The following is a 13,907-nucleotide window of genomic DNA, read 5'->3' as shown; positions in this document are numbered from 1 at the left end:
AAAAACCCATTTGAGATGAAATCACATTGAACCTTGGGTCTGAATTTCAGAGCTTTTCGCACTATATTTGCGGAGATATGATCTGAGGAAGTTGGTCTTTTTGCAAACTCCTAAATTACATTCCAAAAAGGTGACCTGGGGAAAAACGTCATAACTTTCTCTCTGAGCATTGGATTGAAGTTTCATAAGGAGGTACAGAAAGAGGATGGACTGCAGTTTCTTATATATATTTTTTAGAGCCAAACGTCAAAACAGGGACACGTGGCATGTCGTACAAGTTCACTCTACTGAACTAGTCTATAATCAGGTCACTGTGGGATATTTGGCATAACTCTTCCTTGGAGAACCCAATTTGGATTAGACTAGTGGCATTAGAAAGAGGACATATAGGGATACCTTAGGTTGCAATTTTAGAACTGGAAGAAACGAAATTATATAGTTATAGTCATTTCAAGATCGAGCTCCTAAAATCAAGAAAAGGCGATATGAGGAAGTTTGATGGCAAGGATCCAGTAAATTGGATACTTCAGATGGAGCAATATTTTGATCTACATGGTGTACCACTGTTACAAGAGGCATGTGTTGCATCTTCATATTTAGAACCAGATCAATTTTTATGGTATAAAGGGCTTTGTTCTCATAAACAACTCGCTACATGGTCAATTTTCACAGAGGAAATGATAGCACATTATGAGGATACAAAGAGAAACACCTTCTTTAGAGCAACACCACAACAATTGGAAAGAGTAAAATGGCTTTGTTACATAGTGGAAAGTAAAATTATGGAAACAACGAAGTCTACCCCTCACAACTATAAAGATGGAAGTGTTGTTTCTCCTAGCCTTCCACAACCTACAAGGGTTACACCACAACAATTGGAAGAAAAAAGAGAAAAAGGGATATGTTACAATTGTGATAGCAAATGCACTAAAGGTCATAAGTGTGCTAAGAAGAAATTATTTTACATAAAGTATGAAGAGGATGAAGAAAAGGATCAAGAAACATCAAAAGAAGAGGATATACACCAGGACCCATCCCCAGAGAAAGAACAAATGAATCAAACCATATCTTGTAAAGCATTGGCAAGAATTACCACTCCTCAAACTCTCAAGATAGAAGGATATATCGAGAAGAAAAAGGTGAAAGAAGTGAAATATCACATCGAGAAAGAAGAAATGAATCCAACCATATCTTGTAATTCATTGGTCGGAATTACCACTCGTCAAACTATCAAGATAGAAGTACATATCAAGAAGAAAAATGTTCAAGAAGTGAAAGATCACATCAAGAATCAAGAAATGAATCTGACCATATCTTGTAAAGGATTGGAAGAAATTACCACTCCTCAAACTCTAAAGATAGAAGGACATATCAAGAAGAAAAAGGTTCAAGCAGTGAAAGATCACATCGAGCATCAACAACAAGTTCTCCAACTTTTAAAGGATAACGCCACTTTGGTGCAAAATTGAATGAAACAACAGGTAGATCAACATCGTAGTGAAAAAGTTTTGATGTAGGTGATTGGGTATTTTCACTCCTACATCTCAAGCAAACTATTTATGAGAAGGAAATGTTGGCAAAACTACATGCACTTAAGAAATGGAGACCTTACCGAATGGGAAGACACTTCAAGGTAAAAATGGATCATGATAGTCTTAAATACTTTTTAGAACAACTATTATCTTTATAAGAATAGAAAAAATGTGTCACAAATATGATGGGTTATGAATTTGACATCATCTATAGAAAATGGAAGAAAAATGAAGCAAGGGATGAATAGAGGAAGGATGACGAAGTATGGCCACTTATTCAAAAGTTGCAAAATATCCCAATTGAAACAATATTGCCAGAACTTGACAAGGAAAGAAAAAGCATATTGGAACCTGAAGCATTTACAGAACCGAGAAGTCGACAGCTACGAAATCGATCAATTTCAAAGCATCTCATCAAGTGGAAGAAGTTACTTGTTGAAGATTTCACTTGGAAGGACAAGGATTTTATACAGAAGCATCAAGAACTACTCAAGCGTTGAGGACAACACTTTTTGAAGGAGAGGGGCATGTTAGGCCCCTATACTACTAGTGTAACCCCATATTTTTATTATTACAACCCCCTTATTATATTGTTGTACCCATGTAGTCCCCATATTGTTATTATTGTGCCCCATAGAAGCCCACTATTGTTATTATTGTGCCCTTACATTATTATTGTTATGTCGGCTCTGATTATATTATGACCCCTTAGACTCCTATATATATAAAGGAGGTCTTGTCATTTGTATCATCAAAGAATCATTCATTTTTGTAATGTAAAAGAGGTTGCCCCCTCGAAGAGGCTAAATTCTAAGGCGTTGATCTATCTTTTCTATCTTTTTGTGAGCTGGTTTCATAACAAACATGAATACCTGTAGGTAACCCTTTTCATGTTTGATTTCCTAGTCTATTTGGACATGCATGGATTTTCATGTTGGTGTATGGTTCTCTTGCTTTAGATGGAATGGATTTGCATGTTGGTGTATGGTTCTCTTGCTTTCAATGGCATGGTTTTTCCGGGTTATGACATTGGATTTCAGCCTAGCCTAGGCTAGCCTTTTTCTAGATGCCATGATATGTTGGGATCTTATTTTAATTTTTGAGCTTTGGAATTTTCATATGGATTTTGAAATTCAGGGTGGAGGTGGTCTCAAGATTCCTTCCAAAAGGCCAAGGAATTAGTTGACCATTTTTGGTGGGGATACAATATGGTAAATCCCAAGGGAGTAGTCTCGGTTTAGGAGCTAGTGATCTAGGTTTGGATTGCAGTAAAGCTTGAGAGGAAAGGATATAGAAGATTCCTCAAGGATAGTGATGGATTTTGGATGGCATTCCAAGTTCAGTTCGGTTGTGATCGGAGCACTGGTTTTGATGTGATCACAGTTTGATGCAGGTGGAGGTGGTTTAACCTCTGGATTCACTTAGTTGTTCTTGGATTGGTTGTTCTATGAGATCCCACATTCATGCTTGGAATATGGCATGGGGGTGACTAGCAGAAAGAGATATTTAGTTTAGCCATGTCTATGGTCGAGTGGTACGTGGAAGTCCTGAACCTGGTCGGATTTTCCTATGATTAATGAAAGCTAGGTTCTCTTACTTTTGTATTGACTTATATGTGGATTTAATGGTTGTCATATCTATGATATTTATGTGGTTTTATGCTGGTTATAAGCATGGTTAAATGATTGGTTTATGTCATGGTTATTTCATATATTTACTTGTAACTGTTAAATGGATGGATGCAAGACCTAATTGATAATGTAGTAGTTCAATGGAGAAGGAGGTGATCATTTTGGTTATGTTTCATAAGTTTTTTCAGTCGTTTATGCTCTATCTTGTAGCATACCTATAGGTTGCATTGATGCCAAATGTTTGACAGAATGTCAGTCCCGGTTGGGGATGCTTAGGCCTAGTCCTAGGGGGTATTTTGTATTTATCAACATTTTTGTCATGTTTTTAATGAATTCTGGAAGTTACAACAAGTTATGCGCTGAGGCTAGGACTATGGGATAGAAAAGTGGCTTAAATTTTGGGGTTGATGGCACATAACTAGCAAATTTTGTCCATAGTCATTGGAAGGCAGGCCTGTGAGAGAAAATTTGGGTGTTTGGTTAGTCCCTTGCCCATATCACGAGAGAGACTATGGCCTATGAGCTGCAGAATAGCAGTGAGACCCAGGGACAGGCTGTCTGACTGGTTGGCTTTTCACCTAAGGGTTTTGTTGATTATGTTGGATGACTTTATGTGATGTTCTATTGATTCCACTTCCTTAAGGTGACATAGGAGGTTGAATATTATCATAGTTTCATCTCTCCTCATGTTTACCTCGGTTGGCATGTATACATTGGGTAGACCTGGGAGGGGGTGTTACAGTTCTTAAGAACAATGGTTGCAATGAGTGGGATCGTTAATCTCTATAGGATTTTTACTCTATTATGATAAATGGATCTCCATCATAGAGCATTCCTCCCTTGAGAGGCATTAGGCATGGCAACCCTCTGGCTCCATTTCTCTTCATAATAGTTATGGAAGGGCTCAGGAGATTTTTTCATAATACAAGAGAGGGAGCTTATATTTATGGTCTTCTATTATATGGGAGTGAGTTACCAATTGCTCATATTTACTTTGTTGATGATGTAATCTTGTTTGGAATCCCTACAAGAAGAGAGCCAGTAAGGTTGAAGAGGCTCCTCCAAATATGTATGTCTTCCTCGAGTACTAAAATTAATAATGTCAAAACAAAAGTATCATCTTTAACTGCCCATATTTGGTGCACCAAAGACTATGCGAGGTAGTGGGATATACTTGATGAATATTACGATCTAAACACTTGGGAGTAGTGATAGCATTACATTACCATAAACATTCACATGGGCAACAATATTGTAGAAGTTGTGATGGAGGATGAATAACTGGGTGACTAGGCATCTAAATTTTCCCATTTGACTCATCATGGTAAAATAATTTCTCCAAGCGCTTCTAAATTATCAACTATCATTAATGCCAATCCCATATAGATTGTTTCATACCCTAAGATCTCTCTAGAAAAAAATTATTTTGAAAGGATTTGCCTCAATGAATAAATGGCCCTTGGTTGGCTGGGAAGACTTAATTTTACCAAAATTTTCAGGTGGTTTGTGTCTCAGGGTGGTTTGTGTCTCAGGGGTCCTTTTCCTATGAGAAAGGCCTATGCAATGAAATTATGGTGGTAATGGGTATATCAAGGTAATCAAGTATGGAAGAATATTTAGGAGAGGAAATACTTAGTGCTAGCCTGACCAGGGAATATATTACAGTTGCAAGGTTCTATAATAGGTTTAAAAATATGGAATTATGCATATGAGGTGAAGGATTTGGTGAAAAAGTATGCCTTCTAGGAGATAAGAGATGGAAAAAAACTTTATTTTGTGAGGACTCATGGCAAAAATATGCTCCCTTAAGTAACATTTGAAATTTCAATGAGACTCAATGGTTGAAATAGTCCTATGGATACATTAAAGTGGAAGATTTTTGGAGTAATCGGGAACCACTTCATGGTTGGAGGTTATGGAAAAATCAAACTGAATGCGAAAACTAAAATAGTTCATTATCTTGGGATGAGTTTCACAATCATTTGCAACGAATAAAGATAAGAATCTCTTCTAAACATGATATACTGCATTGGGTAAAATGACAAGAAGCTATCTTTTTTAGTAGGAGAGGCATACTCTATATTACTTTGCATTCCACTTTAATCGCCGGCTGGTGGGGCGATTCTGAGAATCGCCCCGCCACCCGGTAATTCTCAAAATCACCCCATGTCTATGATGTCTTGGTGACCACCTGCATATTATACAAGCCCAATTCTCACGAGCTTATATGATGTTGCTTACAAAGTCTTTTACAAGAAAGAACCCCAGAACATGAACTTTACAGTGTATTTTTAAAGAGATTAGGGTTCTTCAACAGTTCTATACCATTTGTTGCAAAGCCTCACACTCGAGCTGTTGTGTTAATCTTCAATTTGATTCATTTGAATGATGTTCTTGCTACATGGGAAAGTATCAACAAAATCTATTATAATTATAATAATAAAAAAAACAAAAACAAAAAAACAAACAAACGGTCGTAACTCCAAAGAGCTTAGCCTGCAATTTTATGATTAGGAAATATTTCCAATTAAGAAATGTCTACAATGTCCTACACTATAGTTCAGTTGGAAATAGCAACTTGTGTACCTCGTTAAACTAAATTCCTTGCTATTTGCTATAAAGATTACCTCGTTAAAATAAATAAATAAATAAATAAAAATAAAAATAAAAATAAAAATAAAATAAACAGTAAAAAATAAAATAAAATAAAAATTACCTATAAAGATTACGTGAATTCCTCACTATTTACCATAAAGATTACCTTGTGTACGTTGTTAAAATTAAAAAAGATTGATTTATTTTATAAATGTGCTATTTCCAATCCCCTTCTCAATCACCCAGTGATTTTGAGAATCGCGGGGTAGAATCGCCCCATGTGCCCAAGCCTGCATGCAATCTAGCGAATTTAACACTAGAATCGCGCCCATGTTAAAATGAAGGCCCAGGCCCTGCGCGACAGCTCCATGTCGTCCTACATGTCCAGCAAGAAAACAATGGAAATCAATCCGGAGAACCCCATCATGGAGGAGCTGAGAAAGAGAGCCGAGGTGGACAAGCATGACAAATCGGTGAAGGATCTGGTGATGCTCTTGCATGAGACCGCACTGCTCACCTTAGGATTCAATCTGGAGGAGCTGAACACATTCGCTGCCAGGATACACAGGATGCTTAAGCTTGGGCTAAGCATCGAGGACGATGTCACCGCTGAGGTGGATGCAGACATGCCACCTCTGGAAGATGATGCCTCCATCCAGGAGGAGAGCAAGATGGAGGAGGTAGACTAAGTCTCTGACTCCAGAAGAAAATGAATTTTGTGATAGATTTCTAGAAATGCATTATTTTCGGGAGGGTTAACTTTTGTAAGATTTTCTTTGATTTTCAGTTTGGTAGTGGTTAACAAGTAGAGGTGTAGATGTAGAATTTGGCATTTACCTGCACGTGTGTGTAGCTATATTTTGTATTTTAATATCCATTTCAAGAAATGAAACTTCTTATTCTCTAAATCGATGCAGCAAATCAGTGATCTTTATTTTTGTTTAGATGATCATTTTTATTAATATGGCTAAAAGAATAGTTACGTGTCTGACATGTTGTATGTTGTAAGTTAGTTTTTAACATGGGCCAACTATTTTTAACACTAGAATCAATATATCGCTAGGGCGATTCTGAGAATCGCGGGGTGGTAGGGAGATTCTCAAAATCACCCCATGTGTGCACGCCTACATGCAATCCAGCAAATTTAGAGCATTACAACATTAACTCTAGTGTTAAATTTGCTGGATTGCATGTAGGCGTGGGCACATGGGGTGATTCTAAGAATCGCCCTACCACCCTACGATTCTCAGAATCACCCTAGCGATATAAACCGTGGAATGGTCGTGGCTCCAGGAGGCCATGGCTCCAAGAGGTGAAAATGTTTATAGCAACTTTAGGTGATGGGGCTTTATAAGAAGGTATGTTCTGTGCATTTATACGAAGGTATGTTCTTTGAAATATTAGAAGTACAATAAGCTTGTTAGCACATCGAACTTGAGTGTGAAGTTAACTCACTAGATATGTTCAGTGATTGAGATAGTGATTACATTAATGATAGAATGTCAAGTTAATTCATTAGATAAGTTTAGTCATAGAGATAGTGATTATATGTTCACTACTATAAATAGAAACATAATCAGAAATATTACGGTACTACGCAATATCAATTTAAAGTTATGAATTGAATCATAATGAGAATTATAAGACTATTAGCATTATATTTCATTAAATAAATCAATAAGTGACAACTTCACATTTCTATGTACTCGAGCTTGAAAACATACTAGTCTTTCTAAATTGCCAAATGGTAGAATAAATAAGATACATCAATACTTTAATTTGAAGAGGGCCTTAATACTTTTTTTGCTTCTCGATTTCTTTCTTGATTGAAGTCATCATAAACACTACGCCAAACCCCAACCTAAAGTTGAAAAGTCGCTCATCCCATGGTTTTTTGAAACCTATAAAACAATTGAAGTTAATAACCGAAGGATAATGCAGGGATCCTTTAAAAATTTCCAAAAAGTATAGACCAAATTATGATATGAAAATATCCCTCATCATTGCACTTGGTAATGTTGTCAATTTTTGTGGATTGCATGCATGCGTGGGCACATGGGGCGATTCTGAGAATCGCCCTGCCACCCCGCGATTCTCATAATCGCCCCAGCGATATATTGATTCTACACATGATGTAACTAAGTTTTTTTTCCTTCCTAAATAAAATAATGGCAACAAACACATCCTCACTGGCCAACATGTCATCAATATTAAATGTTGAATTCAAGTTAGTGGGGAGACCTTTTTATCCTAACGTGACTTAATGGAATTTGTGTAGTATACCACTTTGTGACTCCTATAATGTGTCCCATTCTATGCGAAAGTTGCCAGTCGCATAAATGGTTAAAGTCCACTCACCAATATATTCAACTATTAATGGAATCTAGGAAAACATTTAAAGGTTTCAGAACAGGACATGGTTAACTTTGTCCTCTATGATAGCAATATGCAATAGGAGATGATTCTACACCACAACTTAGCAACAAGAAAAATTGGGTTGGTTGCGTCAGACATTGGAATTAACTAACTTGTTATATATATATATATATATATATATATATATATATATATATATATATATATATATATAGATTCAAAAGGTTAATTGGGAGTGGTGGGTGAAATGCTATTATTTTCTTACTAGTGATATGATGACTATAATACCATGATTGTAATGACTTTGTGCATTTATGATTAAGAGTTCCTTGAGAATGTATATATGAGATTTTGTGAAAAGCAAAAGATTTCTATAGATATTTTACAGTATATTTCAAAGTCATATGATGGTAGCAATGACTCTTGGAAAAGTTATGTGGGAAGATGTTAAATATATATCATTAAATTAAACTAGTATAATATTATGTTATATAGATAGATAGATAGTGAGTGTTAATATAGTTTATATCAATATTCAAATATGTAAATTTTTTGGAAACAGAAACAAATTAATAACTTGGAAATCAATGTTAAATTTTGTGCTAAATTATGTAACCTTTAAACCTAACAAAATGAATGTTCAAATCAATTTTTTTGAAATAGCATAAAATACAATTTTATACATTTAGGATTACACATATATGCTTTATTAATGCATCAATATTTAAAACACAACCTCCAAACCTAAGCTAGATTCTAGTTCATAATTACATTCCCATTGGAGATGCATAAAAGGAAATAGTTATACTTGTATTCTCAAACATATTATCATAATTTGTAATCTTATAGGTGTGTTACATGCGTGTTATATATTGCGATCGTGAGTTATAATTGTGAGTTTCTAGATTACTATCTTTAGCTAATCAAATCCACTTTCTTAGAGCATGAATAGGCCTAATGGTTAAGAGCATGTGTTTTCTCCTAAGAGGCCACAGGTTCAAAAACCAGAAGGGGTTAGAGTAGATATGCCTTCGTAGACATAATAATCAAATCGTTGCATGGAGGTGGGTCTCTTGTCCCACAAACAAGGGGGTCTCATACACAAATTTGGTGTCTGGCTTGGCTATGATGTTAAAATTGGATAATAATAATAAGTAGGATATAGATTGTTAGAAATTCGTAATCTATAAGGGTGAAATCATGGAGTTGGGTTACACTTTTTGGCAAGAGATGGCACATTTGGGTGGAAAAAATGATTGCTCGATTGAGCCCTTTTTAAGCGCTCGATCGAGCTGTTTGAGCACTTAAACAATGTAACCCAATGTTATTTAGGAGCTCGATTTAGCCATGTCTTTGCGGCAGTCAAATGAAGGAGATTGGGTTTTGGATTTATTTTCTGGCTCAGGTAAGTTTTATTATATGGAATTGAATTTCAATATGTTATTTATTAATTTATATGTCATTGTACTAATTTAATTCATTATTTCTTTTGTGCTTGATAATTAGGTACAACACTAACATGTTTCCTTCAAAAAGGAAGAAATTGCATTGCCATTGAAAAAGGTCGAATACAGTGCAATTTTATTTAGCAAAGAATTAATGCTCTTCAATTTCTTCCGAATGCAATGAAATAAATTGGGTTGAAGAAAGGGTATTTAGTGAATCACGTGTGGCAAAAAAGGCAAAGGAACCCCAACCACCATTACATAGAATGATTGGAAAGACATATATTGGGAAATTCGCAAACATCGAAGATCCATTAGAGGAGGAAAATGAGCAAAATGAAGTAGAAAAGATTGTGGAAGAAGACAATGATGAAACTCCAGAGGACGAAGAGTTTGGATTACGTGATATTATTGATTAAATCAAGCTCATTTTTGGAAACTATTACTTAGTTATACTTGTAATCTTTTGACTTTAAAATTTTATGAGAAGAATAAGCACTCAATTAAGGCTGTTATGTGTTCAATATTTGTATTATGTGATTTTTTCATTCACTTTTATGTTAATCATTATTTTTTGAAAAACAATAGTTATTATTATTATTTTTTGACATGAAATTCATATAAAAAAAAAAACTAATATTGAACCATTTTTAGTTAAAATTTTCCTATAAAAATTGTGATTTTGACGTGTCATCTCTAGCAAAAAATTACAAAAAAATTATCAAAATGTGTAGCTTTTTAGTTATATTTATGTTAAAAATGGTTATTTTTTTGTCAATTGTTAAAAATTATTTTTTTTAGAGACAATTATTTCATTTGGATTGAAATATTAATTAACGATGTATAAATTGTAGAATATCGAAAATTCAAAATATCAACCTTCTTCTTTAAATATGCAAAAGAATAAAAACCTCACTACAAAAAGAAAAATTTATATAAAAACAAGAATATATGAAGAAGAAGACCACTTCAAAAATTATTAAATTTATAAAATAATTATTTACATTTCATACATTAGAAAATTTAAAGTCAAAAAATAAGTCTTTTCAAAAAAATGGTCTGATGCAGAACTACCACTCTTTTAAATCAGCGTGAAAATCAATACCATTCTAAAACATAATGTACATAAAAAATTTAAAGTGCCAAAAACTATGCTCTAAAAAAGACATGTGTGTTCTGCATCACCCCTTTTCAAAATTAGGTTACTTTTTTGCTATCTCTATAAAACGAGTAATAGTATCAGTTCCCGTTTCAAATTTTACATTGTTGGATCATTTTTTACTTTCTTTTTTTTTTTGTAAGCTGGGGTGGGACTCTCCGATTTACATGTCCATTATATACCCCTCTACGGGGGAGTGGTAGCCCAAGATTTGAACCCAAGACTTCCGGTTCGGTGAGACTTCATTTCCACGGCCCTTGCCGCTTGAGCTACCCCATGTGGACCATTTTTTACTTTCTTTCAATACATGTCTAACTCTATTTATGAGGGGGGTCCTTGGATTTAGATATTTATATAAGGCCTTATATGGCCTTCCCATTTTCAACTCTTCCAAGGGGATCACCACCTTCCATGTTTTCTTTCCTACATAGGGCCAAAATTGACAAACCAAGATTTAAACTTCTTCAACTATAAAATTGGTGATGCCTCATACCTCTTCTTGATCCCCTCAAGAGAACATCTTTCTTCAAAGAGACTATTGAGGATTTCCCATGATAGATTGCAGGTTGGATGTAATAGGACCTATTACCCTACTTCATGTTGAGAAACTAAGTGTTAGAATAAAATTATTGATTTATCTTAACTTGATAATTACTTGTGAATGTTTTCTGGCTTATTATTACATAGATTGCCTTCTTCATCAAGTAATTATACAAAAATTAAAAACATAAAGATCATAAGGAAACAAAGAACACCAAGAATTAGGCTCTGATGTAGGGAAAACGCCCATAAGAGGGAAAACCCAAAAATAATTCTCTTATAAAATTAGATAAAAATGAGATATACAAGACCCAAGACCGAGACCAAGATTGCCACAAATATCCAAGTCAACCCTCGTCCAAGTCTCCTCCAACCAAGTCAAAGTCAACAAAATTTAGTGTTGATTAAACACTCTAACATAAGGTCAAATCACATAATTTTTGGACCTATAGTGAAGGATGAAGTTCAGACCTATAATTTTCATAGAGAAGCCACAAACTCTTCACACGTGTGTGCAAAAACAGGCTAAAAAAATCATAGTTTATATATCCTTTAATTCCAGATGTATTTTATTGTTGTTTGGCAGAAGAAACAATGTTTTGTGATGATAAGTTATTGGTATTCCAGTTTATCGAGTTGACTGATATATATACCTATCTAAGAGGGTTGAATAGTTGCCTCTCAGGATGGCTTGTTCAAGGAGGGTTGACTTTTCCTTGTGTTGATTATTTGACTCAAAATAAAAATTCCTTTTCTTTTTCTTCCAAAAGTCCAAATGGGACTTAACTCAAATGCATTTCTCTCAACTCAAAATAATTTATTTTTGACTCTATAAGCATGAAGAACATGCTTTGACTAAAATGAAATAATAATAATGAATATAATAATAACTATTAATGATAAAAATTACATTTTATTGCGTTGTGAAAACAGACACTAGTTACATTTTTCAAAACTCCCTCTGAAGTTGAAATATTCATATAAGAAGGGATCTGGATTGATAAGCATCAATGGTGATTTACATCATCATAGCCAACATTTTCAAAATAGGAAGGCCTCGACTAACAAGTTCTATGTCTCAATTAGATCATAGCACAATGTTGGGAGGCATAAATTGGGACACCACTTCCTCTCTAGGCACTTACCCCACTAGGATGTTCACTAGGTATTTCCTCACATGATCATTTCTTAATCCACTGTCATAACATTTGATAAGAGGAAATGTTGATCCTCATGACTATTCTTATCTTAGAATGTACTTTACTTATGGTGGTTAGTCCTAGTCAAAGTAAAAATTCTCAAAGAATATTGGTACCGGATGTTTATCCAATCCACCATTCTCCCTACAGGTGTCTTTACTACGCTTACGACTATTAGTCTTGGCCATAGTACATGACACATGTATAATATGGTGTCCACCCTCACTCCCTCTCAACCAGGGAGGATACATCCACAAGCATAACATTTTCTCAAGGTTACCCATCATTTTTATAGAGAATAACATCATTAATTTGTTTTCATCGAATGACACCTTTATGATTAAGCATTCATTGATTTGTGGAAAAATATTTCCCCTTTTTCATTTGTGATGAAAGAAAATAAAAAAGTGAAAGACAAAATCATTAAAGATACACTAGAATGATTTATCTAAGTCTAAACTCTAAGGTTGAAGTGAAAATAAATGTAAATGTTATATCTATGTGTTGTGCCAAAATTATGAAAATCTCATTCCCTAAGTCCTATATATAAGAAAAAGAAAAAGAAAGAAAAATAAGGCCCAATCAATGGTAACTCGTGTATTCACTACCTCTTTAGAAAACATATGAATATATACACTCCTAGTCACACTTGGTCACACGATTGTGATGGTTAAATCATGAAGTCCTCTTTTCCCTTTGCATTTTCACTTCATCATTTAAAACCTAATTGACGATCTATGGAATTTTTGTTGCATAAGGGTTTTATGTCTATTCTTGGTTTACTTATGTCACAATAGGGTCAATTTATGTGATGGAGTGAAATACTTGATTTTGTGGAGTTATTAAAACAGAGTATTAAGTTAGTCACCACAAATACATGTATTATATCTCATTTATCCACATGTGTGGGTTTGAGACTCATTGCTTGAAAATTTAATGGAGACTACTTTAGGGCTTTGATGGTATAGCTTACAAAATCCCTTGGTAAACATTGTGATTCATCCTTTCCTTTCCTTGAGACACTTGATAATATTGAAGTCACTCCCAATAATCCATGGAGATGGGGAGTATAAATTAATTGTGTTGGAAATAGAATTGAGAAATAGAGGTTTTCCATTTGCGATATTGGAGTCATAGAAATTGGATACATGGTAGTAGTCCTCGATGTATTGAACTAAAATTGTATTGTCATAAAGTGAAAAGAAGTAAACATATTGATAACCTTGATGTCATTAGCATTCCAAATAATATCTATTTCACCCAAGTATCTCTAAGAATCAATCACTACTACTTGGAAATTCCTCCCCCATTTGCTAATTATGTGAGGGAGAAACTCAATTGATATTTTTGTTTCTTATATGAACATTATTGATGGGTGATTTTCATACCATTTTTCATTTAGGAGTCTTTATTTTCCTCTACTTTTGAGG

The 13,907-nt window shown here is 34.4% G+C and overlaps 1 pseudogene; it reads left to right on the top strand.

The window, feature by feature from the left end:
- The first annotated feature begins 6,096 nt into the window (after positions 1 to 6,096).
- On the top strand, positions 6,097 to 6,447 carry LOC149236689 (heat shock protein 82 pseudogene; annotated as a pseudogene).
- Positions 6,448 to 13,907: the final 7,460 nt, after the last annotated feature.

This window comes from Pinus tabuliformis, chromosome 8, assembly GCF_031772625.1.
Source record: "Pinus tabuliformis cultivar Carrire ecotype Pingquan chromosome 8, CPIR1, whole genome shotgun sequence".
In the NCBI taxonomy this organism is placed as follows: domain Eukaryota; kingdom Viridiplantae; phylum Streptophyta; class Pinopsida; order Pinales; family Pinaceae; genus Pinus; species Pinus tabuliformis.
The sequence above is the reverse complement of the archived record's forward strand: the minus strand, read 5'-3'. Positions and strand labels throughout refer to the sequence as shown.